The sequence below is a fragment of the Mobula birostris genome, chromosome 15, assembly GCF_030028105.1.
Source record: "Mobula birostris isolate sMobBir1 chromosome 15, sMobBir1.hap1, whole genome shotgun sequence".
Classification (NCBI taxonomy): domain Eukaryota; kingdom Metazoa; phylum Chordata; class Chondrichthyes; order Myliobatiformes; family Myliobatidae; genus Mobula; species Mobula birostris.
The window spans coordinates 58,677,024-58,702,568 of NC_092384.1; the positions used below are offsets into that span (position 1 = coordinate 58,677,024).

Genomic DNA, 25,545 nt, shown 5'->3' on the forward strand with positions numbered 1-25,545 from the left:
GGTTGGATGGTTCTCACAATGATAGTTTTCATCACTTTGCTGCTGATTGAGAGTTTCCTGGTGGAATAATTAGCTGTATCGAATCTGACTTGCCTTTTTTTTAAAAGTGAACAGGACACAGCTGGACAATCTTCCATATTTTTGGTATCATGTATAAAATATTTGGCTAAGAAGCTTAGCTAGCTCTGGAATATGCAGCTTATAATTTGACTGCTGCTACAATCTTTGCTGTATAAAATCATTTCTTATGGAGTGAATTGAATTGGTTAAAGACTGCTGTGAAGTTGGGATCTCAGAATGAAGTGAAGATGTATTATCCATTTTGTATTTAACTGAACATAATTTCAGATGCTTCAACATTATCTTTATCATTCCCATGCTAAGTCCCGTTGTAACTGAGCACAGGGATGTTGTTTGGGATTGCCTCCTCCAGCTTTCTGTTAAATTATTCAACACATTCACAGCCAGATGTGGCAGGAATGCAGAGTTTAGATCTTATCCTTTGCTGCTTAGCTCTGGTTATTGCATGTTGTTTTCACTATTTGAGGTCCTATTTATGGCATCACTAGGTTTGCTAATAAATGTTTTGGCATGTGAGGTGCTGCTCTTGATAAACCAATCTGCACATCCATTAAACCACAGCTGTCCACCCAGTTTGATTATAAAAGGAGAGTGAGGCATCTTTGTGGACACGGAGATACAGATTGTGGTGGTGTCTATTTCTGCTGTTACTAATGCTCTACAGTACCTTATGGATGCCCAGTATTGAGGTTCTAGAACTGTTCTAAGTCAACATTGAACAAATAGCGCAGGAACAAGCCCTCAGCTTGCAATGTTGTGCTGGACAAATTAAGCTCATGACAACTATTGCATTCTGCCTGCATATGGTCCCTAACACTCTATTTCCTGTAATTTTTTGTATCTATCTAAGAGTTTCTTAAATGCCTCTAGCACTTGCATGCGCCTCCAACAGCACCCCTAGCAGTGCATTCCAGACTACTCCAACTCTCTAACGATGGAGTCAGTTTGGTCAATGATGGTGATGCAAAGCCCTCCTGCTGACAGTCACCACCCAGAGTATGTTATGTACCATTACTAATTTAACCAGTTTTCTAAGTCTAGTTCAAGGTAAAGGAGCACTGATTCATCAGGTGAGGGAGAACAGTACGTAATCAGGAAGGAATGTTATTGTCCATGTTTGATTTGATGACAAGAAACTTTATAGGGTCTGGATGCAATGTTCAAGACACCAGCAGCCAATATGTTTGACAATTAATCATGTGCCTACCCTCTCTGGTGGGCCAGTCACACTTCAAGAATAGGATATACCAGGAAAAATAATGGAAAAATCTGACTTGTTTTCTTTCTCTTTTCCAATGTTTTTATTAATTTACATACAGTATAAGAATACAGAGTACAGGAAAAAATATATATATCAATATATTATACTAAATCGCATAGGATATAGGATACTCCTTATCCTATATTCATACAAATTAATCAACCTGTAACATTGAAATATAGTAATTTTATTATATAAAAAAACTGACCCACGACCAAGACCAAAGCTGATTAGTAAAGAAAAAATGGGGAAAAAAATTATTAGTCATCATCTGTGCTTTAACAGCAAATCAAAGGTTTTGAAAATAATTCAGAAAAGGTCCCCACAATGTTTGAAAGTCTTGACTAGATTCAGAAATTGAACATTGAATCTTCTCTAAATTTAAACATGGCATCACATCACGTAACCATTGGGCGTGAGTAGGAGGGGCCCCATCTTTCCATTTAAGCAAGAGCGTCCTTCTGGCCATAAGAGACATAAAAGCCAAAATGTGCAAGTCAGATAATTCCAAAATAATATCCTTTCCTCCAATAATACCAAATAAAGCGGTCAAAGGATTAGGCTTAAAGTTTACTTTAAAAAGTATCAAGAAAGCTTGAAATACTTCTTTCCAATATTTTTCAAGACTGGGGCATGTCCATACCATATGAATGAGTGAAGCTTCTCCATTATTACATTTATCACAATATGGAGATATATCTTAATACGAATGAGACAACTTACCCTTAGTCATATGGGCCCTATGGGCCACTTTAAATTGAAGGAGGGAGTGATGGGCACATAACGATGAAGTGTTAACCAAATAAAAAACTTGATTCCAAGTTTCCTCAGAAATTGAAGTCCGTAAATCTTGTTCCCAAAGATTTTTAATTTTACCTAAAGGAACACTTCTCATTCCCAGCAACATATTATAAATATTAGATATAGAGCCATTATAAAAAGGTATCAAATTAAAGATTACATCTAGTAGATTCTTATCAAGACTCTTAGGAAATGTACTTATTTGAGTGTAAAAAAAATCTCTTATTTGTAGGTATTGAAAAAAACAGTTTTGGGTAAACTATATTTAGATGACAGTTGTTCAAACGAAAAAAGACTTCCCTCTACAAACAAGTCCTGAAAGCATTTAATACCTAATCTATCCCATTCTTTAAAAGCCACATCAATCATAGAGGGTTTAAAAAAATAATTAGAGAAAATGGGACTTGAAAGAGAAAATCTCAATAAGCCAAAGTATTTTCGGAATTATATCTAAATTCTCATAGTGTTTTTAACCACCAGATTAGCAGATAACTTACTCAGAGACAAAGGGAGTGAGGATCCAAGAAGAGAAATAATAGAGAATTTATTAACAGAGTTAGCTTCTAAAAAAAAACACACATTGGGCAATCCTCATGATTTATATGATATAACCAGCATGTAAGATTTCTTATATTAACTGCCCAATAATAAAATCTAAAGTTTGGTAAGGCTAATCCTCCATTCTTTTTATCTTTCTGAAGATGAATTTTGTTTAATCTAGAACACTTATTCTTCCATATATAAGATATAATAGTCAAGAGAATCAACAAAGGATTTAGGAATAAAAACCAGCAATGCCTGAAAAAGATACTCTGTATATAAATTTAAGTAATATATTCATTTTGATAGAGTTGATTTGACCAATCAGCGATAACGAAAGACACGACCAATTTAATAGTACCCTTTTTACGTGATTCAATAGGGTAAGAAAATTTTCTTTGAATAGACACTTATAGTTTTTAGTGATTGTTACACCTAAGTAGGTAAATTGGTTTCTTACAATTTTAAAAGGAAGGTTAGAATTTGTTGGTATCAAATTGTTCAAAGGAAAAAGTTCACTTTTATGTAGGTTTAATTTATAACCTGAGAACTGGCTAAAACAGGAGAGTAAAGAAAACACATGGGGTTTGTTTTCGGTGAAATATGATCCTGTGGCCACAACCAGTCAGTCTACTGTTTGACCAGTCACTGAAACTGTTCGTTCAGTTTGGACACTAGTCCCAAGTAATTTGATGACTCGATGATGATGACTCAATGATAGCAACTGCTGTTTACTTAACAATTATGATGTTTTGTGGCCTATAGGGGATATGCACTTCAATTTTAAAATGCTCCCATATTGTCAAAACACCCTTTGATATAGCAATAGTTACATCTTGGTTTAAAATACTTGAGGCTCTCCATTGGTTGGGATCGACCATGGACATTGTGGCCCAGTTGTCCACCTGACATGCAAGCCAAGGTAATATGATATGGAGAGCAAGCTTTTGCCCATGAGACAGTCTCTCTTCTCGATGCAGCTAATGAGTCTAAAAGGAATGGCAGATACCATTACAGTTTGGCACCAGCAGGAGTTGCAAGTCAGTGTTGAATTCAACAGGTCGGGCAGCATCCGTGGAAAAGATCGGTCGACGTTTCGGGCCAGAACCCTTCATCAGGACTGTAGAGGGAAGGGACAGAGGCCCTATGAAAAAGGTCCCACCCTCCCCCCACCTTCTTTATAGGTCCTCTGCCCCTTCCCTCTACAGTCCTGACGAAGGGTTCTGGCCCGAAACGTCGACCGATCTTTTCCAGGGATGCTGCCCGACCTTCTGAGTTCCTCCAGCGTGTTGTGAGTGTTGTTTTGACCCCAGCAGCTGCAGATTATTTTGTGCTTAGTCTTGAATTCAACATAGGACTGCCTTAGGGACTCAAGTTCCTGAGTTTTCCTCAGAGTTTGCCTCCTAAGCCTTCCTCATGAGTGGGTATAGCCACAAGGCAGCGAAAGTTAGAAGATAATACACTAAAAAAAATGCGGCAAGTCAGTCCAAAATAGACAAAGTACTGCAGGTACTATACTTTATTAGAAATGTCAGTATTAAAATTCTGGTTGTTACTCTGCTGAAATCATAAATGAGTAAGCATATTCTGATCTGCCAAGTTCCACAATTAGTTATTGATTAAAATGTGAGTGGACATCAGTTGTGCTTAACTGTTATAATAGGCCGTCTGACCTTTCAAAGAATAATCCAGATTACACCCAGTCCCATTTTTAGCAGCATAAATAATCACAATATGTTGTATAGCATTTCTATTGCCTGCTTTTGACATAGAGGTTTTCTATTAGCAACTAGGTGAAAGATATTCCTGTAAAATTTAAATAATCTATGCATCCTTTTTACATTTCAAAACAAAGTTATGTAGGTGTGATCAACCGCAGACAATATATTGCAATTCTGTGTAGAGTACCCTTAACTGTAACGTACAACAGATGCATATTGCAGTCGAAGGACACATTTCTCATCACTTTGCAGTGCCATTGATTTCCAGTACTAAAGTGAGGTTGCATAAAAAAGCCCTTTGAATTATCAATGCAAGGTTCTGGAATTAATAAATGAAAGAAAGTCAGCGAGGAATCATTTTCCTTTCAAAACTTCCACTGAACGTTTTTTTTTTGACAAAAATAAGGTAGCTAAAGATAGGTATGGCTGATTGGGCCTGCGATCCGCACTGATTTCAAAATCAAAATGTTGTGGATGCAGCGATTCTGAAATAAAATACAAAATGTCAGGAACAGACATACGCTGTCATTGGCAAGAGCAGTGGAGTTAATGCAACAGATTGGTCACCTTTCATCTGTGGAAAGTTAATTGAGTTGAAAGACTAACACTTACTTTCACTCCACAGATCCTGCCTAACATACTGTGTTTATTGGCTTTCAAGCTTTTTGGAATATTTGTTGTAGTCAGAGAGAAATAGCAGAAAATAATCAGATTTTTGATATCATCATTTGCTATAGATTTGGTATAATCAACAATCAAGCTGCAAAGCAAAATTAAAGTGAACTAAAGTGCAGAATATTTCAGAATCAGAATCAGGTTTAATATCACTGGCAAATGTCATGAAATTTGTTGTCTTTGCAGCAGCAATACATAGTAATGGAGAAAATGTGAATTACAGTAAGTATATATAAGTTAAATAAAAATGGTGCAAAATTAGAAATAACCAAGTAGTGATGTAGTGTTCATGGGTTCAATGTCCATTCAGAAATTGGATGACAGAGGGGAAAAAACTGTACCTGAATCATTGAGCCTGTTCCTTCAGGTTTCTGTACCTTCTTCCTGATGGTAGCAGTGATAAAAAGGCATGACCTTGGTGATGGGAAAGCTTAATGAAGGGTGAGACATTGCTCCTTGAAGATGTCCTGGATACTACGGACGCTAGTGCCCATGATGGAGCTGAATAAGTTTACAACTCTCTGAAGCTTTTTTAACCAGAATTTAACTAACTGTATTTAACTAACATGGACATCAGTGCAATGAAACTGGGCTATCTTATATTTTCTTCTACATTGTGAAGTTAAATTGCCCATTTTGACCATCAACCTGCTAGATATCTGCTATGAATTTATCTAAGGAAATAAAAGTATCCACCAATAATCAGTCACCAAGGAAAATATAGCCACAGCCTTTCCTATAGTACCTTATAACTGATGATCAGACAGAGCCCCAAGGCTGACATAATATAGTATTTCTGCATTCTCAATATTGGTGCAAATGAATGAAGATCTGCCTAACCCATACATAGAAATCGTTTTAGAGTCCAGGGGAGTGTGAATGAATTTTGGCCTTTGCAGTTAGTCGTGGTGCTTTCACTCCTTATATCTTTTGGTTTAGATAAAGACATAACAACATATCTCACAGTGACATGCTGTATGCCGAAATGCAACCTCTATCTGCTTTCTACATTTGTTACCATCTGGCACTGCTGTAGGTCTCATGCACCACTTACGTGACACAAATATTTCTTTATTTCTGAGAGTACAATCACCATAAATTCTTTTAAATCTTATTCCAACCAAACATTTCTGAGGTGTAATTCATTATATTTTGGATTTTTCTTTTTATTCAGTTTTTCTTTGCAATTTTATCTTTAATCCTTCTAGGTAACTTTCTTCCTTTAGCTACTATCGTTATCAAATTAAAATTTGGAATTAATAGTTGGGTTACTGTGAAATTAGATCCACCATTTTATTATACCAACTTAGAAAATAGGATGGACTGTTGATTAAAATAGCATATTCATCACCAATCATTTGAATCCAATAAGATCTGAACATTATTTATTTATTTTCTCAGGATCTTGGCAAACTGACCATTGTTGTCCCTTAAGAAGATACAGTATTGTTGAACTGCCTATTTATTATATTTTGAATATTTCTTTTTAAACAGGTTTCCATTACAGTTCTCTCTTTGTTCTTTGTGTGTGTCTTGGGTTCTTTGGCCACTATTGTAAAATTAGAAATACCAAATTAGTAGTTGAATTACTGTGAAATTAAATTTATCGTTTCATTATGTCAACCTAGGAAATAAGATAGGTGGTTGCTTAAAGGGTATATTCATTGCAAAATATTAGAACCCATTAAGATCTGAACATTTTTAAAATTAATTTTCCCAGGAACTTGATGACATGGCCATCATTATTGTCCCTTAAGAAGGCAGCAGTGAACTGCGTATAATCTGTCCAATCAAGGCTGTCCAACAGAAATGTTGAGGAGAAAGTAAAATAATTTAAACCCAATGACGATGAAGGAAGAGTAATGTATTTCCAGATTAGAATGGTGCATAATTTAGACGAGAACCTGCAGGCAACAGAGCTGCTGTGCGCCTATTAACTTGGAATGACTCGGTAGTAGAGATCATAGGATTGGAAGGTACAATCAAAGTAGTCAGGGTGATTAACTGCCATGCAATTGTAGGCAATACACATTGGTCCACTGTGCACTAGTGCTGATGGAACTGAATACTTAAGGTGGTGAATGGGTGCCAGTCAGGTGAGCAATTATGTCCTGGATGGTGCCAAGCATCTTGAGAGCTATTGGAGTTACATTCATACAGACAAGGAGAGTATTTCATAACGTTCCTGATTTATACTTTGTAAATAGTGGAAAGATTCTGAGGTGTTGGGGAATGAGCCACTTTCTGGCCCTCTTCCCGCCACAACATTCATTTGGACGATCTGTTTGAATTTCCTGAATTAGACAGTACAGGCTCAGCAATGGTAGTATCATCAAAGAATTGTGTTTAGATGGTTGGCAAAAACTTGGTCAAATGCAAACAATTACAAACACTGTCTCACTAATACATTGAACATAAGAAAAAGCAACAGGATTAGGCCATTCAGTCCCTTGAACCTGCCGCACCATTCAATAAGATCATTTTAGATCTTTTTAACCTCTGCAACCTCCTGCTCTAAATCAATATCCCTCAATTCCCTTAATATCTAAAAATCTATTAAGCAATGTCTAAAATATGCTTGGCAATGGACCTTCAGTGAAATCTTGGGTAGAGAATTCCAAAGGTTCAAGAACATCTAAGTGATGAACTGGACTTCATACAAACTAGTTTGAAAACTTGATTGTGTAATTCTGAAAATTGAAACAGAATATCTTGGGGTTATTGTAGACTCTTCATTATGTTCTATTTTTGTTTCAGATTTTCTCCTTCTACGTGCATTAGAAACATTTCTTGTATTCCTGGTAATTTATAAATGCTATACTGGAATGCAATAAATAATCTTCATGTTATCAGATCATACTTCATTATGAGATTGTTACTCATTTCTGAGATCTGAATGTGTGGTGAACCTAAGGCTAATAACTAGTGGTAATATTATGTTAGGGATTATTTCAACAGCATCTCCGGCATTTGAAGGCTCTATGCTTTGAGTATATTGAAAATAAATAATAAGTGCAAGTAATGAAATCAACATGCAAGTCTCTTGGAAATTCCAAGGACTAATATGGAGCTCCAAAATAGCTGATTAGTTATTGGATTGGTGTTTACCAATTTTATTACAATTATCATCACCTTTGTCAGCCATTCAACTATTGTGAACAGAACATTAATTTGTTGAACAGAATCCTACAAATTTCAGTATCTATGGAGATCTTTCTTCCCATTGAACTTTTCCTGATTTTCCAGGACAACTGCCTATCTCAGGGGGTTAAAAGACGCTGCCGGGTTGCTGATACTATTGATATCAACCTGAATCATGTTACATAAACCATACAAAGCACAACTACCATTTCAAGCAGTAGATGGATCAAGTTGCAGCTTGTTAAAGGATCTGTGTGCAGAATATATACCTGTTATCTAGATTTGTTATCTCACCCGCATGGTTCCATCTGCCCATCACCTAAACAACTATCCACATGGGTTTCTTCTTCCTTGGTCTAACTCCCTATTCCTTCTCTATTCTGGCTCTATCTGATCTTTATCCCTCCCTTATAAGGTTCTACTTAAGACCTCCCAGCCTTTATTTCCACCATCTTCCATCTGCTCATTTTTTAATTTCACTGTTCCACGTATCACATACCAGCCTCTGTTTTAGAACTCTCTCTTCCTCCCCCATCTTGTAAAATGTGTTCAGGAAAGTTTTCTAAATCAATATATAGAGGGACCAACTAGAGGGGATGCAATATTGGATCTCCTGTTAGGAAACGAGTTAGGACAAGTGACAGAAGTCTGTGTTGGGGAGCACTTTGGTTCCAGTGATCATAACACCATTAGTTTCAACTTGATCATGGACAAGGATAGATCTGGTCCTAGGGTTGAGGTTCTTAACTGGAAGAAGGCCAAATTTGAAGAAATGAGAAAGGATCTAAAAAGCATGGATTGGGACAGGTTGTTCTCTGGCAAGGATGTGATCGGTAGGTGGGAAGCCTTCAAAGGAGAAATTTTGAGTATGCAGCATTTGTATGTTCCTGTCAGGATTAAAGGCAAAGTGAATAGGAATAAGGAACCTTGGTTCTCAAGGGATATTGCAACTCTGATAAAGAAGAAGAGGGAGTTGTATGACATGTATAAGAAGCAGGGAGTAAATAAGGTGCTTGAGGAGTATAAGAAGTGCAAGAAAATACATAAGAAAGAAATCAGGAGGGCTAAAAGAAGACATGAGGTTGCCTTGGCAGTCAAAGTGAAGGATAATCCAAAGAGCTTTTACAAGTATATTAAGAGCAAAAGGATTGTAAGGGATAAAATTGGTCCTCTTGAAGATCAGAGTGGTCGGCTATGTGCGGAACCAAAGGAAATGGGGGAGATTTTAAATAGGTTTTTTTGTGTCTGTATTTACTAAGGAAACTGGCATGAAGTCTATGGAATTAAGGGAAACAAGTAGAGAGATCATGGAAACTGTACAGATCGAAAAGGAGGAGGTCCTCGCTGTCTTGAGGAAAATTAAAGTGGATAAATCCCCGGGACCTGACAGGGTGTTCCCTCGGACCTTGAAGGAGACTAGTGTTGAAGTTGCAGGGGCCCTGGCAGAAATATTTAAAATGTCACTGTCTACAGGTGAGGTGCCAGAGGATTGGAGAGTGGCTTATGTTGTTCCGTTGTTTAAAAAAGGATAAAAAAGTAATCTGGGAAATTATAGGCCAGTAAGTTTAACATCGGTAGTAATTAAGTTATTGGAGGGAGTACTAAGAGACGGAATCTACAAGCATTTGGATAGACAGGGACTTATTAGGGAGAGTCAACATGGCTTTGTGCGTGGTTGGTCATGTTTGACCAATCTATTGGAGTTTTTCAAGGAGGTTACCAGGAAAGTAGATGAAGGGAAGGCAGTGGATATTGTCTACATGGACTTCAGTAAGGTCTTTGACAAGGTCCCGCATGGGAGGTTAGTTAGGAAAATTCAGTCGCTAGGTATACGTGGAGAGGTGGTAAATTGGATTAGACATTGGCTCAATGGAAGAAGCCAAGGAGTGGTAGTAGAGAATTGCTTCTCCGAGTGGAGGCCTGTGACTAGTGGTGTGCCACAGGGATCAGTGCTGGGTCCATTGTTATTTGTCATCTATATCAATGATCTGAATGATAATGTGGTAAATTGGATCAGCAAATTTGCTGATGATACAAAGATTGGAGGTGTAGTAAACAGTGAGGAAGGTTTTCAGAGCCTGCAGAGGGACTTGGACCAGCTGAAAAAATGGGCTGAAAAATGGCAGATGGAGTTTAATACAGACAAGTGTGAGGTATTGCATGTTAGAAGGACAAACCAAGGTAGAACATACAGGGTTAATTGTAAGGCACTGAGGAGTGCAGTGGAACAGAGGGATCTGGGAATACAGATACAAAATTCCCTAAAAGTGGCATCACAGGTAGATAGGGTCGTAAAGAGAGCTTTTGGTACATTGGCCTTTATTAATCAAAGTATTGAGTATAAGAGCTGGAATGTTATGATGAGGTTGTATAAGGCATTGGTGAGGCCGAATCTGGAGTATTGTGTTCAGTTTTAGTCACCAAATTACAGGGAGAATATAAATAAGGTTGAAAGAGTGCAGAGAAGGTTTACAAGGATGTTGCCGGGACTTGAGAAACTCAGTTACAGAGAAAGGTTGAATAAGTTAGGACTTTATTCCCTGGAGCATAGAAGAATGAGGGGAGATTTGATAGAGGTATATAAAATTATGATGGGTATTGATAGAGTGAATGCAAGCAGGCTTTTTCCATTGAGGCAAGGGGAGGAAAAAACCAGAGGACATGCGTTAAGGGTGAGGGGGGAAAAGTTTAAAGGGAACATTGCGGGGGGGCTTCTTCACACAGAGAGTGGTGGGAGTATGGAATGAGCTGCCAGACGAGGTCGTAAATGCGGGTTCTTTTTTAACATTTAAGAATAAATTGGACAGATACATGGATGGGAGGTGTATGGAGGGATATGGTCCGTGTGCAGGTCAGTGGGACTAGGCAGAAAATGGTTCGGCACAGCCAAGAAGGGCCAAAAGGTCTGTTTCTGTGCTGTAGTTTCTATGGTTCTATCTTGCCTTTTTGCCCATCATTCCACCTCATTGAATTCCATCTATCTATGCGCCTCTGTCTCACATCTGTGGAATGCTCTGCCTCAGAAGGTAGTGGAGGCCAATTCTCTGGATGCTTTCAAGAAAGAGTTAGTTAGAGCTCTTAATAAGATATGGCCCTTGTGGCTACGGGGGTCAGGGGGTATGGAGGGAAGGCTGGGGTGGGGTTCTGAGTTGGATGATCAGCCATGATCATAATGAATGGCGGTGCAGGCTCGAAGGGCCGAATGGCCTACTCCTGCACCTATTTTCTATGTTTCTATGTTTCTAATGATAGCGGAGTCCAGGGATATGGGGAGAAGGCAGGAATGGGGTACTGATTGTGGATGATCAGCCATGATCACAGTGAATGGCGGTGCTGGCTCGAAGGGCTGAATGGCCTACTCCTGCACCTATTGTCTACTGTCTATTGTCCTACCATCATCTCGTTATACTGGCTATCTTCCCTCTTCACTCTCAGTGGTGATGCAGGGCCTTGACACAAAAAATTGGCCATTTCTTTGCCTCCAAAGATGATCTTTGAACATCTGAGTTTCTCTAGCAGTTCAGGATCAAAATTAGATTTAAGATCACTGGCACATATTGTGAAATTTGTTAGTAGTGCAAAAACAGAAATAATAGATATATATTTTTTAAAAAGTGAGATAGTGTTCATGGTTTCAATGTCCATTTAGGAATTGTGTGGCAGAGGCAAAAAAGCTGTTCCTGAATCATTGAGTGTGTGCCTTTAGGCTTCTGTACCTCTTTCCTGTGGTAACAATGAGAAGAGGGCATACCCTAGGTGATGGGTGTCCATATTAATGGACATTGCCATTCTGAGGCACCACTCTTTGAAGATGTACTATGGAGGCTAGTACCCAAGATGGAGCTGTCTAATTTTACAACTTTCTGTAGCATCTTTTGGTCCTGTGCAATAGCCCCATCATACCAGAGCGTGATGTAGCCTGTCAGAATGCTCACCACTGTATCATCTATAGAAGTTACAAATGTCATATGTATATCTATAGAAGTACATATGTTGTGAAATTTGTTTATTGCTGCAGATTCCAACATCTGCAGACTCAAGTCCATGCAGAGACCAAATAGTTTTTGTTTAAATACTCGAATAAAGTATGGTAAGCACTTAGTAATCAGAGTCCTTTTGTTGAACCTTCATAAGTATCATTGTAATGAGCAAGAAGTTCAAACCTGCCTCAAATGTATGCATGTAAGATAGCACTGCAATCGTATTTGCTGTTACCTCCAGACCAAGGTACACTGTGTACACGTTATTAGTTACACCTGTGCTCGTTAATGCAATTATCTATTCAGCCTATCATGTGGCAGCATCTCAATACACAAAAGCATGCAGACATGGTCAACAGGTTCATTTGTTGTTCAGACCAAACATCAGAATAGGGAAGAAATGTGATCTCAGTAACTTTGACCGTGGAATGAACTTTAGAGCTAGACAGGATGGGTTTGAGTATTTGAGAAACTGCTTATCTCTGGGGTTTTCATGCACAACGTGAAACATTATAGAGTTTTAATGAGAATGGTGTGAAAAACAAAACAGAATCCAGTGAGGGCAGTTCTGTGGGCAAAAATGCTTTGTTTATGAGAGAGTTCAAAGAAGAATGGTTGGACTGATTCAAGGTGACAGTAACTCAGGTAACCCCACATCACAACAGTGGTGTGCAGAAGAGCATCTTTGAATGCACAACATGTGGATGGGCTGCAACACCAAAAGACTATGAACATACACTCAGTGGCCACTTTATTAGGTACAGGAGGTATCCAATAAATTGGCCACTGAGTGTAGGCTAAATGACATTTTTGGTAGTGTTGTTGGCTGTGTTGGTGCGTGGCCAAGTGGTTAAGGCGTTCGTCTAGTGATTTGAAGGTCACTAGTTCGAGCCTTGGCTGAGGCAGTGTGTGTGTCCTTGAGCAAGGCACTTAACCACACATTGCTCTGCAATGACACCAGTGCCAAGCTGTATCGGTCCTAATGCCCTTCCCCTGGACAACATCAGTGGTGTGGAGAGGGGAGACTTGCAGCATGGGAAACTGCTGGTCTTCCATACAACCTTGCCCAGGCCTGCACCCTGGAAACCTTCCAAGACGCAAATCCATGGTCTCATGAGACAAACAGATGCCTATAAGTTGGCTGTGAGAAGGTGGTGGTGAAGGATGTTAATTGCAGCTTATTTCTCTGTAGGAGGTGTAAGTACAAGGTGAATGAAGAGGAACTAATTTAAAAATGTAGTGCTGGAACTGTGAGATCAAACCACCTCCATTTTGTTTTCTCTCTTTTTCACTTTATCTACTATTTGTATGTTTTCCAAACAGGTCAGTTATGATAAAGGAACTGTAATTGCTGTGGCCAATGAAGGATTAGTTTCCCAGAAGACATTTCATAAAGTGCTACTTCCAAGATTATTGGAGAAAGTAAGAGCTCATGAAGTAGAAGCTAATATATTGGCACAGATTAAGGATTAGCTGACTGACAGATAGGGGGCATAAATGTATCCTTTTCTTCTGGATGGAATATATATGGTGTGAAAATGATGATGAGAAAGGTCATAGGAGACACACCAGACGGGTTCTAGCTGACAGGAAGGTGATAATATGTAAAATAACCACACTTTACAACAGTGATGTGCAGAAGAGCATCTCTGAACACACAACACTTCGACCCTTAAAGCGGACGGGCTACAGGTGCAGAAGACCATGAACATACACTCAGTGGCTACATTATTAGATACAGGAGATAACTAATAAAATAGCCAATGAGTGTCCATGGGACAAACTGCATTGCAATCAGTATGCTTATTCAGAGCTGGGAAATCTGTATATCTTCATGTGTTGATCTAATTGGTTTTGGATGTGCTTGAATTGCCTTCAAAATTGTTTGCTTAACTATCATAAATTTGATATTATTCCTTACAATTCTTCTCACTCTTTGTTTTAACCTTGAATTTTGAGTTTATAATAAAACCCTAAAAGTGACAATAGAGTTTCCAGCAGAACATAAGCTCCATTACATACTCAATGTTTCATTCATCATTCATAATAAGCAAATACGTTGAGATAGATGCCGAGGTGTAAAATATGATTTGAAATTGATGGACGCAAGTTCAAATTTGTGACACTTTTTTGAATGCTAGAAGCAGTGTATAACTTCCAAAAGATCTCAATTCTACACAGGACCATTGCGGGATGAGCTACACCAGTGAACATATTGCTGATGGTGACAAGAGGTTTGCAATGTGGAAATGGTGGCCCTTACTGCTTCTACTTCATGTTTTCTTAAAGTTCGGCAGCAAAACTGAGAGAGGGGGAAGGCAGGGTCTGACCATCTGTCAAAAGCTTCCAGAGGAGTTTCACAAAGCTGGCACTGTTTATTCGAATTGACTCTTGTCATCTAATCACATTGCCCAAGGCACTACTGCCATTCAGGGTATTGCCTATCAATTCTCATGCCTTCTGAATCTAGAGGAGGTCATTTTAAAGGAATGGGCAACATGGACATGGAAGCTGGGGATACTTCTGGGTATGTAGTCCATTGCCACTGAAATAGCAATGTGGAAGTATACAATGAGGTGTGTAGGATTAGTATAATGTATGTTTTGACAGGTAGTGAGATCTCTCTCTCTCTCTCAGAACATGAAGTTAAAGCAGAAAGAAGTGGGTTTGCAGCAAGTTGACCTTTACTTGCGGTTACTGTTGGTACTGCTAATTTCTGTTTCTGTTTCTCTAAGCTGCCTCCAATAACAATATATCCCATTTTAATTCATAATCTCCAATCTCAATGCAGTAAATAGTCCAGTTGTAGCCTCACTAATAGTCTGTGCAGTTGTTTAAAGCTTTCATCCTGTATCTGCCTTTATGCTAACCTCTATTCCATGTAAGATGACATGCAAACGCACTCTGTGGAAATGTAATTCCTCTCCCTTTAAAAGAACAGCATGGTAGAGAAATGGTTAACACAGTGTTTTGCAGTACTAGCAGCAGGGGTTCAATTCCTGCTACTGTCTGTAAGGAGTTTGTATGTTCTCCCTGTCATTGTAATTTGTCCCGTGATTAGGCTAGGATTAACTTTGGGGATTGCTGGTCAGTGGGGCTCAAAAGGCCGAAAGGGCCTATTCCACTCAAATTGATTTTATCTCTATCTATCAATCAACCAATAAATAAATAAATATTCTACTATTGTGTTCATCCTATGAAAATGATTAGCCTTACAATTCCATACTTTCTACTCAATCTGCCATAACCTGTGCCTATTCAGATAACTTGTCTTTTCTTTTCACCCTCTGTGTAGTTCCTCACAAATTGTTTTCCATCCCATCCTTGTACCTTTATCAAAAGTGGATGCAACAGAATCATTCATTTAATTAATTTGTATTCATTATAAATAGTTAAGGGCTCAGCAATGGTTCTTGATGAACCCATCAGACACAGAGGAAAGGCTGACTTTATAAAGTAATTAGAAGCAGCACACTCATCTTGTGCTTCAGATATATCACATCAATAAAATGATAACTTGCCACTTACCTTGCCCTTTTGCCCTGAGTTGGAGGTGATATTGAGCACCAATCTGATTGAATGAAATTGATCAGTGAGGAGAAAAAATAGGATACCTGGAAATTGGAAATAAGTCAGAATTATAAAAAGTCAGAAGGGGAAAAAGGTGGAGATTCTTTATCAAGGCAATCAATGTAATGCAGAATATTACATTCCTTTTCTCTTTCTTAAATGGTTGAGCAGGCGGATAAACCCAGCACTATAAGTCGTCCGTAATTTCCGATAATTTATTCTCAACAAATGTAGTCTGCATTGCACTGTGAAAGCCATATTGTTATTCTAAAAGAAGCTCAGAAAAGACTGTAGCATGGTGCCTGCTTCTCAACATGTGGTAACTCAGCTAATGATCACCACATAACCTTTGCAAAAACTCCACACGTTGTCAGGCTAAGGCTGGACTGATGCTGTGCCTTTGTTTCATTCTGGATCCTGTTGTTTGACCTATTCTTGAAGTACATGAAAGCAATCAGCCTTTTTAAGGAACTGCAAGGGCAGAGTCCACCCCTTCCATCTCCACTGTACAGGCTTTTCACAACAAACTACAGCTGCTGTTCCATAAATGCATGTGGCTACAAATTACAATAAATATTTGTGCTACAAATGTGAAATTTGCTTCAAAGGGTTGTTTAAAGAAGATCTGAATTAGGTGCAAGCTTTATGAAAAATGTAAGTTTGTTTTGAAATGTTATTTCAGAAAATATCTTAATATTGCTTCAAAATTTCCATTTCCTCTTTGATCATCATGAACGAGCTACATGTTTTAATGATCTGAGATGACACAATAAAAGCAATAACTAGAAAAACATGTAGTAGAGAGATTTTGAAGCAAGTCTGTTGATAGGTTCATTCTAGGTTCTCCAGCATAGGATTTACATACTTGGAGAAAGAAAATACACTTATTTACGGTCCATTCCTATCGTAGGGCATTCCTACATTTGAAGTATACTGTTGTTATTTGGGAATTTGCTTGTGAAATGCTTTCACAAGCAGCAATCTGTAAATGACCAGATAAACAGCTTAGGAGATAAATTTTGGATCATACATTTGAATATGTTTCAACTTTTCCTTGAACTAGTGCCATCTGTTTTTTTTCTTACGCTTATCTGAGATGGCAGTCAGAGTCTTGAAAGATACTTTGAACAAAGATACTTCATTCTACATTGGCATGCCTGTCTAGATGTTTGTGCTTAAATCAACAGATTAGTGCTTCAACCTATAACATGTGCTAGTTGGCACCAAGTGAGCTATTGATTGGGGTGTAAAGTTCTGAAACCAGAATCCTATTTACATGTTGCCAAATAGATATTAAAGTGGCTTTTTGGACTTCTGTTTTATACAAACTATTGATGAAAAGTGGGAAAAAAACTCCATAAATCTGCAGTGATAAGACCATAAGACACAGGAGCAGAATTAAGCTTTTCAGCCCTTCAGCCCATCATTCCATCATGGTTGATCCCAGATGTCACTCAACCTATACACCTGCCTTCCCACCATAACCTTTGATGCCTTGACCAATCAGGAAATGATCAATTTTCACTTTAAGTATACGCACGGTCTTGGCCTCATCAGCTGTCAGTGGCAGAGCTTTCCACAGATTCATTACTCTGATTATAAAAAAAATTCCTCCTTACCTCTGTTTTAAAGGGTCGACACTCAATTTTGAGGCTGTGCCCTCTAGTTCTGGATACCCCCACCATTGAAAATATCCTCTCGGCATCCACCTTTCTCTAGTCCTTTCAACATTCAGTAGGTTCCAGTGAGATTTCAGTGATAACATTTTGCTTGATTTGAGATGGTAGAAGATTGGGAATTTAACCATTACATGGCAGCACCAAACCCAATTATCAAGTAAAAGCAAAGGGAAGAATTGACCCTGGTTATTGCAGCTTTCTTCAAATTGAACATTTGGTTTGGAAAATTAAAGAGAAACAATTGGCACCATTGATAGAACACAGGCCCTTAAGCTGCTTCTTGTAGAATTTCAGAAGAATCACAATCATTGCTTAAAGTGAATTCAGGCTATTTGCTTTGGAGAAATTGGCTTTCACTGAGTCTTTAAGAACAAAACTAAAATCAATATGCAGCTTTAGAGTTAATAGTTGTAGAAATAATATGTTTGTTTCTTACTGAAGGGCTATTTTCTAATGAATGTGTTTAAAATAAAAACAAAATAACACAAGGTTGAATGTAGCAAATATTGATCCATCGCAATAGCTACTATGCCCATTGCATCTTTGTTATTGGTACTATTTCTCAAATAACTTAGAAGATAAAATGTAGAAGTGAATTTCTTAAACTTTTGATACAAAGTGATCACACATGGCAAATTAATTCAGAAAGAAAAGTCATTGTGAGCAACATAGACAAAATATTGGAGGATCTCAGCAAGTCAGGTAGCATTTATGGAGGGGAATGAACAGCTGTGTCACTTCACATGCTCTCCATCAGTTTACTAAGTTTCAGTTCCCTGATCCTGATTGCCTTATTCTCATTATGGATGCCCAGCTCTGTCCTCCTTCCGGAAGGCCTTAAAGCTCTCCATAAACACAAGGGAATCTGCAGATGCTGAGAATCTTGAGCAGCGCACACAGGAACTCTGTAAGTTAGGCGGCAGCTATGGAGGGGAATAAACAGTTGACATTTTGGTTCAAGGCCCTTCATCAGAACTCCACTTCTCTCTGGACAACAGAGCAGTACCCCTCCACCACCACCATCTGACAGAACTTGTTCTCACCTTTAATAATCTCTCTTTCAGCTCATCCCACTTTCTCCAAACCAAAGGTGTAAGCATGGACCTTTCAGCCCCAGTTATGGATGACTTTCATTAGCTACCTGCAACAGTCCATGTTCCAAGCTGCACTAGTGACGCCCCCCAACTCTTTCTGCACTACACTGACGATTGTATTGGTACTGCTTCCTGCACCCATGCTGAGCAAGTCAATTTCATCTACTTTGCTTCCAACTTCCTCCCTGCCCTCAAATTTACTTGGGCCACCTCTGACATCTCACTCACCATTCTTGATCTCTCTGTCTCCAGAGATGGAAACAGACAGCCTACTGGATTTCACGGATATCTTGACTTCCCACCTTGTCACTTCTAAAAATGCTTTTCCCTTCTGTCTGTTCCTCCGCCTCCACCAAATCTGTTCTCAGTATCAGTCTTCCCACTTTCGAACATCTGAGATGACCTCTTTCTTCAAAGAACAAGGTTTCACTTCCACCGTCATTGATGGTGCCCTCGCCCATATCTCCTCCATTTCTTGTACATCTGCCTTCACTTTATCCTCCCGCTGTCATAAGAGGAATATGGTTCCCTTTCGCTTAGCTACCACTCCAAATGCCTCTATATCCAACACATTCTCCATAACTTCTACCATCTCCAATGGAATTCTACCAGTAAGCACTTCTTTCTCCTCTCTCCTCCATAGGTATTGCTCTTTTTGTGACTCCTGTGTTCACTCATCCCACTTCACTGATCTCCTTTCTGGCACTTATCTTTAGAAGCATAACAGGTGCTACACCTGCCCCTAAACCTCTTTCTTCACCACCATTTAGAGCCTCTAGTAGTCCTTCCAAGTGAGGCAACACTTCACCTGTGAGTCTGTTGGAGACATCTATTGTATCAGGTGCTGTGAGACTCAACACAGATTGGAGAATAGCTTTATTGAACAACTTTGCTCTGTCTGCTGAAAAAGGCAAGATCTTGAGGTGACTATTCATTTGAAGTCCTTTCCCATTCCCATTCTGGCATGTCTTTCCATGGCCTCCTCTACTACCATGATGATGCCAAGCTCAGGATGGAGGAGCAAAATCTCATATTCCATCTGGCAAAAACATTATTTTCCCTAACTTCCAGTAATTACTCACCCTCCCTTCTCTCTATTTTCCACTCCCCATTATGGCCACCCTCTCACCCCTTCTCTTCTCCTCCCCTGCCCATCACCACTCTTTGGTGTCCCTCTTTATTCCCTTCCATCCATAGTCCACTGTCTTCTCCTTTTAGATTCCTTCTTCTGCCCTTTACCTCTTTCAGCTATCACCTCTTAGTTTCTTATTTCATCCCCCCTTCTCTATCCACCCACCTTCCCCCTCACCTGGTCTCACCTATCACCTCCCAGCTTCTTACTTCATTCCTCCCTCCCCTACCCACCCACCTTCCCCCTCACCTGATCTCACCTATCACCTGTCAGCTTGTATTTCTCTCCTCCCCCACTTTCTTATTCTAACTTCTATCCCCCTCATTTCAACTTCTGATGAAGAGTCTCAGAACTGTGAACTGTTTCTTCTCCTCCATGGATGCTCCCTGCTTTGCTGAGCTCCTTTGGCATTTTGTGTGTGCTGCTTAATACTTCCAGCTGTTATGTTACTTCTGTTTAAACGTACCGTGGGTTAACAGTAAAGAATCATACTCTGGAAGAATCAGAGCACTTTTATTTACAGCAATAAACAAACATGTCTTAACCCAGCCACGTGCTGGAACATTCTGGCAACCCCACGCAAGCTCAGTGATCTGTCCAATCATGTACTGGCACATTGTTGCACATGATATCACCACACCACCATTTGCAGAAACTCTCATATTTCATACGACGTAAGAGCAGAACTAGACCATTTGGCCATAGAATCTGCTCCGCCATTCCATTATTGCTGATTTATTATCCTTTTCAAATCCATTCTCCTGCCTTCCCCCCCATAACCTTTGATGCCCTGACTAATCAAGAACCTATCAACTTCCATTTAAATATATCCAGTGACTTGGTCTCCACAGCCATCTGTGGCAATAGATTTCACAGATTCACCACCCTCTGGACAAAGAAATTCCTCCTCATCTCTGTTCTAAATGGATGTTCCACTATTCTGAGGCTGCGTCCTCTGATCCTAGACTTAGCAACTATAACAAGCATTCTTGCCACATCCACTCTAACAAGGCTTTTTGATATTCAAACGGTTTCAATGAGATCCCCTCTTCCTCTAATAAACTCCAGTGAGTTCAGGCTCAGTGCCATCAAACACTCTTCATACATTAACCCCTACATTCCTAGAATCATTTTCCTGGATCTCATCTGGATCCTCTCCAATAATTTCATTGTGTATTGAAAATATTTCTACAAGATCATAAATAAAAAAGAAATAATAAACAGTAAGTGATTTAACAATTATAGAGAAAGCTCTTTACATGAAAAATCTTATTGTCTCCATGTAGAGTGGTTAGGATAAACTGTGTATAGATTTAAAAGAAGAAACAGATAAGTACGTACGGGAGAAATGAACTGAAGATGGATAGGATGGGAAGAGTCTCAGGTGTGGGCTTTGAGAGCATTCTTTGGCCGAATGTCACTTATCTGTATTGTAAAGTCTGCATAATTCTCAAAAGTAACATTCTTGTAAGCAGGATTTTAATCAAATTAGAAGATAGCTGTACCCAGAACAATGTTTCTTGAAACATCTACAGTTGAGAATCAGGTTTATTATCACCAGCATATGTCGTGAATTTTATTACCTTAGCAGCAGCAGTACAATGCAATACGTGATAACATAGAAAGAAAAAGATAAATAAGTGAATAAATTACAGTAACTATGTATATGTATATTAAATAAGTAGATTAAAAATAGTGCAAAACAGAAATGATATATATTAAAAATAGTGAGGTAGTGTTCATGGGTTCAATGTCCATTTGGGAATCGTATGGCAGAGGGGAAGAAGCTGTTCCTGAATTGCTCAGTGTGTGCCTTTAGGCTTCTGTACCTCCTTCCTGATGTTAACAATGAGATGAGCTAACTTCAGTCACAGCATCAGCAAACTGTACATCTGTCCAATATTTGGGCACCTGTTTCAGTTTCTGACACCAACCTGAATCTGTGATGCCTCCTGCAGTAGCACTGACTGAGGTTTGCTGTTGGCACTCTACAAACACATCCTGAACTGTCTTGAGAAATTAATCATGGTCACAAATTGACCTCTGGGAGGAGAAGAAATGATATTGCCCATGGCTGATCAAAGTTGTTGAGTGCCTTTTCTGCTTGCAGTCCATTGGTTTCCTGAGGGCCGTGGTGGGCAATCCTTTTGCTCTGTGATTCATCTTAATAAGGATATTAACAAATGTAACCTGTATGATACCTTAAGTAGCAAGCACTTCATATTGACAATGCCATCATCTTCAGAAAGTTCTTATTCAGAAAGAAAGCCAGGAAGAATTTGTGCAATGTGAGTTTTATGTTACACACACAAAATGCTAGAATAATTCAGCAGGTCAGGCGGCATCCATGGAGGGAAATAGACAGTCAACGTTTCAGGCCAAGACTCTTCATCAGGACTGGAAATGAAGGGAACAGAAGCCAGAATAGGAACGTGAGGTAGGAGGGAATACAAGCTGGAGGATGAAGGTGGGACCAGGTGAAGGGGAAGGTTGGTGGATGAGTGTGGGGAGGCAGGGGGGATAATATGAGAAGCTTGGCAGGTGATAGATGGAAGAGGTAAAGAGCCGAAGGAGAAAGAATCTGAGAGGAGCGATTTCTTCCATATTCCCTCCATAAATGTTTCGTGGCCTGCTGAATTCCTCCAGCATGTTTGGTGCATTGCTCAAGCATCTCTTGTGTGTCTGTGCATTTTATGTTGCCTTCCATGATGCTTGCAGTTTGGTGAATTATATATTATCTAATTAAGCAAGATTTTAATGTTAAAGGGGATGATATAGTTTGTTTGTAAATGGTGAAATGACTCACTTGTCAGCTCAACAATGGTTCCAGACGCCTAGGAACGCTTGTGACTTTGGCTTCACTTATCTCAGACTGGTGAGAATTCTTCCCTCTAACACGTGCACAAGGAATAATTTTTTCAATAAGAACAGTTTAAATGAGCCAGTTCTAAAGTCTGCAAACAAATTATCACAAACTCCACGTTGTCAACACTGTCCACATCAGAAACTGGAAAAGGAAGTGTGATCATGTAGGATCATAAAATATACTTAACATGCCAATGAGGTAGAGGGTGACAACATTTTGTGCACAGCTAAAATTCCTTTGTGTGCTAGTAGCAAAAGATGTGTATGCGCGCGCGCGCGCACACACACACACACACACACACACACACACACACACCTACCTTAGAGGGAACATTGCGGGTGAGCCCCAACAATTGCAATGAAAGTGGTCAGAAGAAGATTATCTATTTTCAGTGTCTCCTTCATCTATCCAGCACTATGTCCCTTTCAAAATGGTGCTGGATCAGTTAGCAGTCAGCGTAACAAGGACAGAAATCCTATAAGAGCAGTTGGATCGTGTTAAAAACGCAGACACGAGAAAATCTGCAGATGCTGGAAATTCAAGCAACAGACACAAAAATTGCTGGTGAACGCAGCAGGCCAGGCAGCATTTATAGGAAGAGGTACAGTCGACATTTTGGGCTGGGACCCTTCATCAGGACTAACTGAAAGAAGAGATAGTAAGAGATTTGAAAGTGGGCCAGGGGAGGGGGAGATCTGAAATGATAGGAGAAGACAAGAGGGGAGGGGTGGATCTAAGAGCTGGACAGGTGATTGGCAAAAGAGGTACGAGGCTGGAGAAGGGAGAGGATCATGGGACGGGGAGCCTGGGGAGAGAGAGAGAAGGGGGGGAGGGAGCCCGGAGGATGGAGAGCAGACAAGGAGTTATTGTGAGAGGGACAGAGGGAGAAAAAAAGAGAGAAGAAAAAAAAGGGGGAAAATATATTAAAAAATATTAAGTAAACAAATAAGGGATGGGTTGTGAAGGAGAGGAGGGGCATTAACAGAAAGTGGTGAAGTCAATATTCATGCCATCAGGTTGGAGGCTACCCAGACGGACTATAAGGTGTTGTTCCTCCAACCAGAGTGTGGCTTCATCTTGACAGTAGAGGAGGTCGTGGATAGACATATCAGAATGGGAATGGGACGTGGAATAAAAATGTGTGGCCACTGGGAGATCTTGCTTCACCCTGCCCTCAAGTTTACCTGGTCCATTTCCGACACCTCCCTCCCCTTGATCTTTCTGTCTCTATCTCTGGAGACAGCTTATCTACTGAAGTCTACTATAAGCCTAAGGGCTCTCACAGCTACCTGGACTATTCCTCTTCCCACCCTGTCTCTTGCATAAATGCCATCTCCTTCTCGCAATTCCTCCGTCTCTGCCGCATCTGCTCTCAGGATGAGGTTTTTCATTCCAGGACGAAGGCAGTCTTCCTTTTTTATAGAAAGAGGCTTCCCTTCCTCCACCATCAACTCTGCTCTCAAATGCATCTCTCCCATTTCATGCACATCTGCTCTCACCCCATCCTCCCGCCACCCCACTAGGGATAGGGTTCCCCTTGTCCTCACCTACCACCCCACCAGCCTCTGGGTCCAACATATAATTCTCCATAATGTCCGCCACCTCCAACGGGATCCCACCACCAAGCACATCTTTCCCTCCCCCCCTCTCTCTGCCGACCACCATGCTCGTTCCAGGGAAACGCCAGGACCAGCCTTCGATGAGCTGCTCAAGCACGCCGCCAACTGCCACGTCAGAGGCATCCACAGTGAGGGCAGTGGGGTTGTAGACCCGGGGGTGGGCCTGGAGCGTGGCATTTGCTAGTAGGATCTTGGCTTGTTCAAAAGCCGCCGTTGCCTCCTCTGTCCAGGTGACCTCTTTGACCTTGCCAGACATCAAGCCGAAAAGGAGCCGTGTGATCCGGGCCGCTGAGGGCAGGAAACGGTGATAAAAGTTAACCATCCCAACAAATTCCTGCAGGCCTTTAACAGTGCTGGGTCTGGTGAATTGGTGGATGGCCTCAACTTTCGCCGGCAGGGGCACAACTCCATGGCAGTCAATCTGGTGTCCCAAGAAGTCGATGGCGGGTAGGCCGCACTGGCACTTGGCGGGGTTGATCGCCAGGACGTAGTCGCTTGGGCAGCGGCAGAGCAGGCGTAAATGTGCTAGATGTTCCTGGAGGGAGCGGCTGGCGATAAGTATGTCATCCAAGCAGATGAACAGAAAGTCTAGATCTCGCCCTACTGCGTCCATCAGGCGCTGGAACGTCTGCGCCGCGTTTTTGAGCCCAAACAGCACCCTGAGGAACTCGAACAGGTCAAAGGGGGTAATGAGGGCCGTCTTGGGTACATCGTCCAGGTGGACTGGGATCTGATGATACATCGGACCAGGTCAATCTTCGAAAAGGTGCGTGTCCCATGCAGGTTCGCCGTAAAGTCCTGGATGTGTGGTACCGGATAGCAATCGGACGTGGTGGCGTCGTTCAGCCTCCTATAGTCGCCGCACGGTCTCCACCCTCCCGCAGACTTGGGCACCATATGGAGTGGGGAGGAACGCTGCACAGTCCCCATCTCCTCCATCTTCTTGAATTCCTCTTTCACGAGGTGGAGCTTGTCGGGCGGTAGCCTATGGGCCCAGAACTGAAGGGGAAGTCCCTGTGTGGGGATGTGGTGCATCACGCCATGCTTGGGGTCTGTTGAGGAAAACTGCAGCGTGATGATAGATGGGATCTCCAATAACACTCTGGCGAACTCGTTGTCAGAATAAGTGACGGAGTCCAGGTGCGGGGCCGGTAACCTAGCCTCATCGAGGGAGAAAGTCTGGAACGTCTTCATCCCTTCAAATCCACGAGCAGGCAGCGCGCGCAGAGGAAGTCCGCACCCAGCAATGGCTGTGATACTGCAGCCAGCATAAATGTCCATGTAAAGCAGCTGAAACTGAACTGCAAGGGGATGGTTCTGGTGCCATAGGTGCGGATGGTGCTGCTGTAAGTTCCGGTCCTATTCTTCTAGTTTGGGTATCGTGG

At 40.6% G+C, this 25,545-nt stretch overlaps 1 protein-coding gene and 1 long non-coding RNA gene across 3 annotated transcripts in view; one reads left to right on the forward strand and one right to left on the reverse strand.

The window, feature by feature from the left end:
* Positions 1–25,545, forward strand: part of cdh13 (cadherin 13, H-cadherin (heart)) — a 1,220,695-nt gene that overhangs the window by 861,272 nt on the left and 333,878 nt on the right. The window lies entirely within an intron of this gene.
* Positions 1,518–24,046, reverse strand: LOC140210311 (uncharacterized). 2 transcript variants are annotated; one of them, XR_011889209.1, is made up of 4 exons: positions 22,861–24,046; positions 22,482–22,566; positions 15,729–15,814; positions 1,518–1,800 (listed from the first exon to the last, which is right to left on the reverse strand). It is a non-coding gene; the product is annotated as an uncharacterized lncRNA (long non-coding RNA). The 2 variants fall into 2 exon arrangements; XR_011889208.1 differs by lacking the exon at positions 1,518–1,800 and adding an exon at positions 4,046–4,889.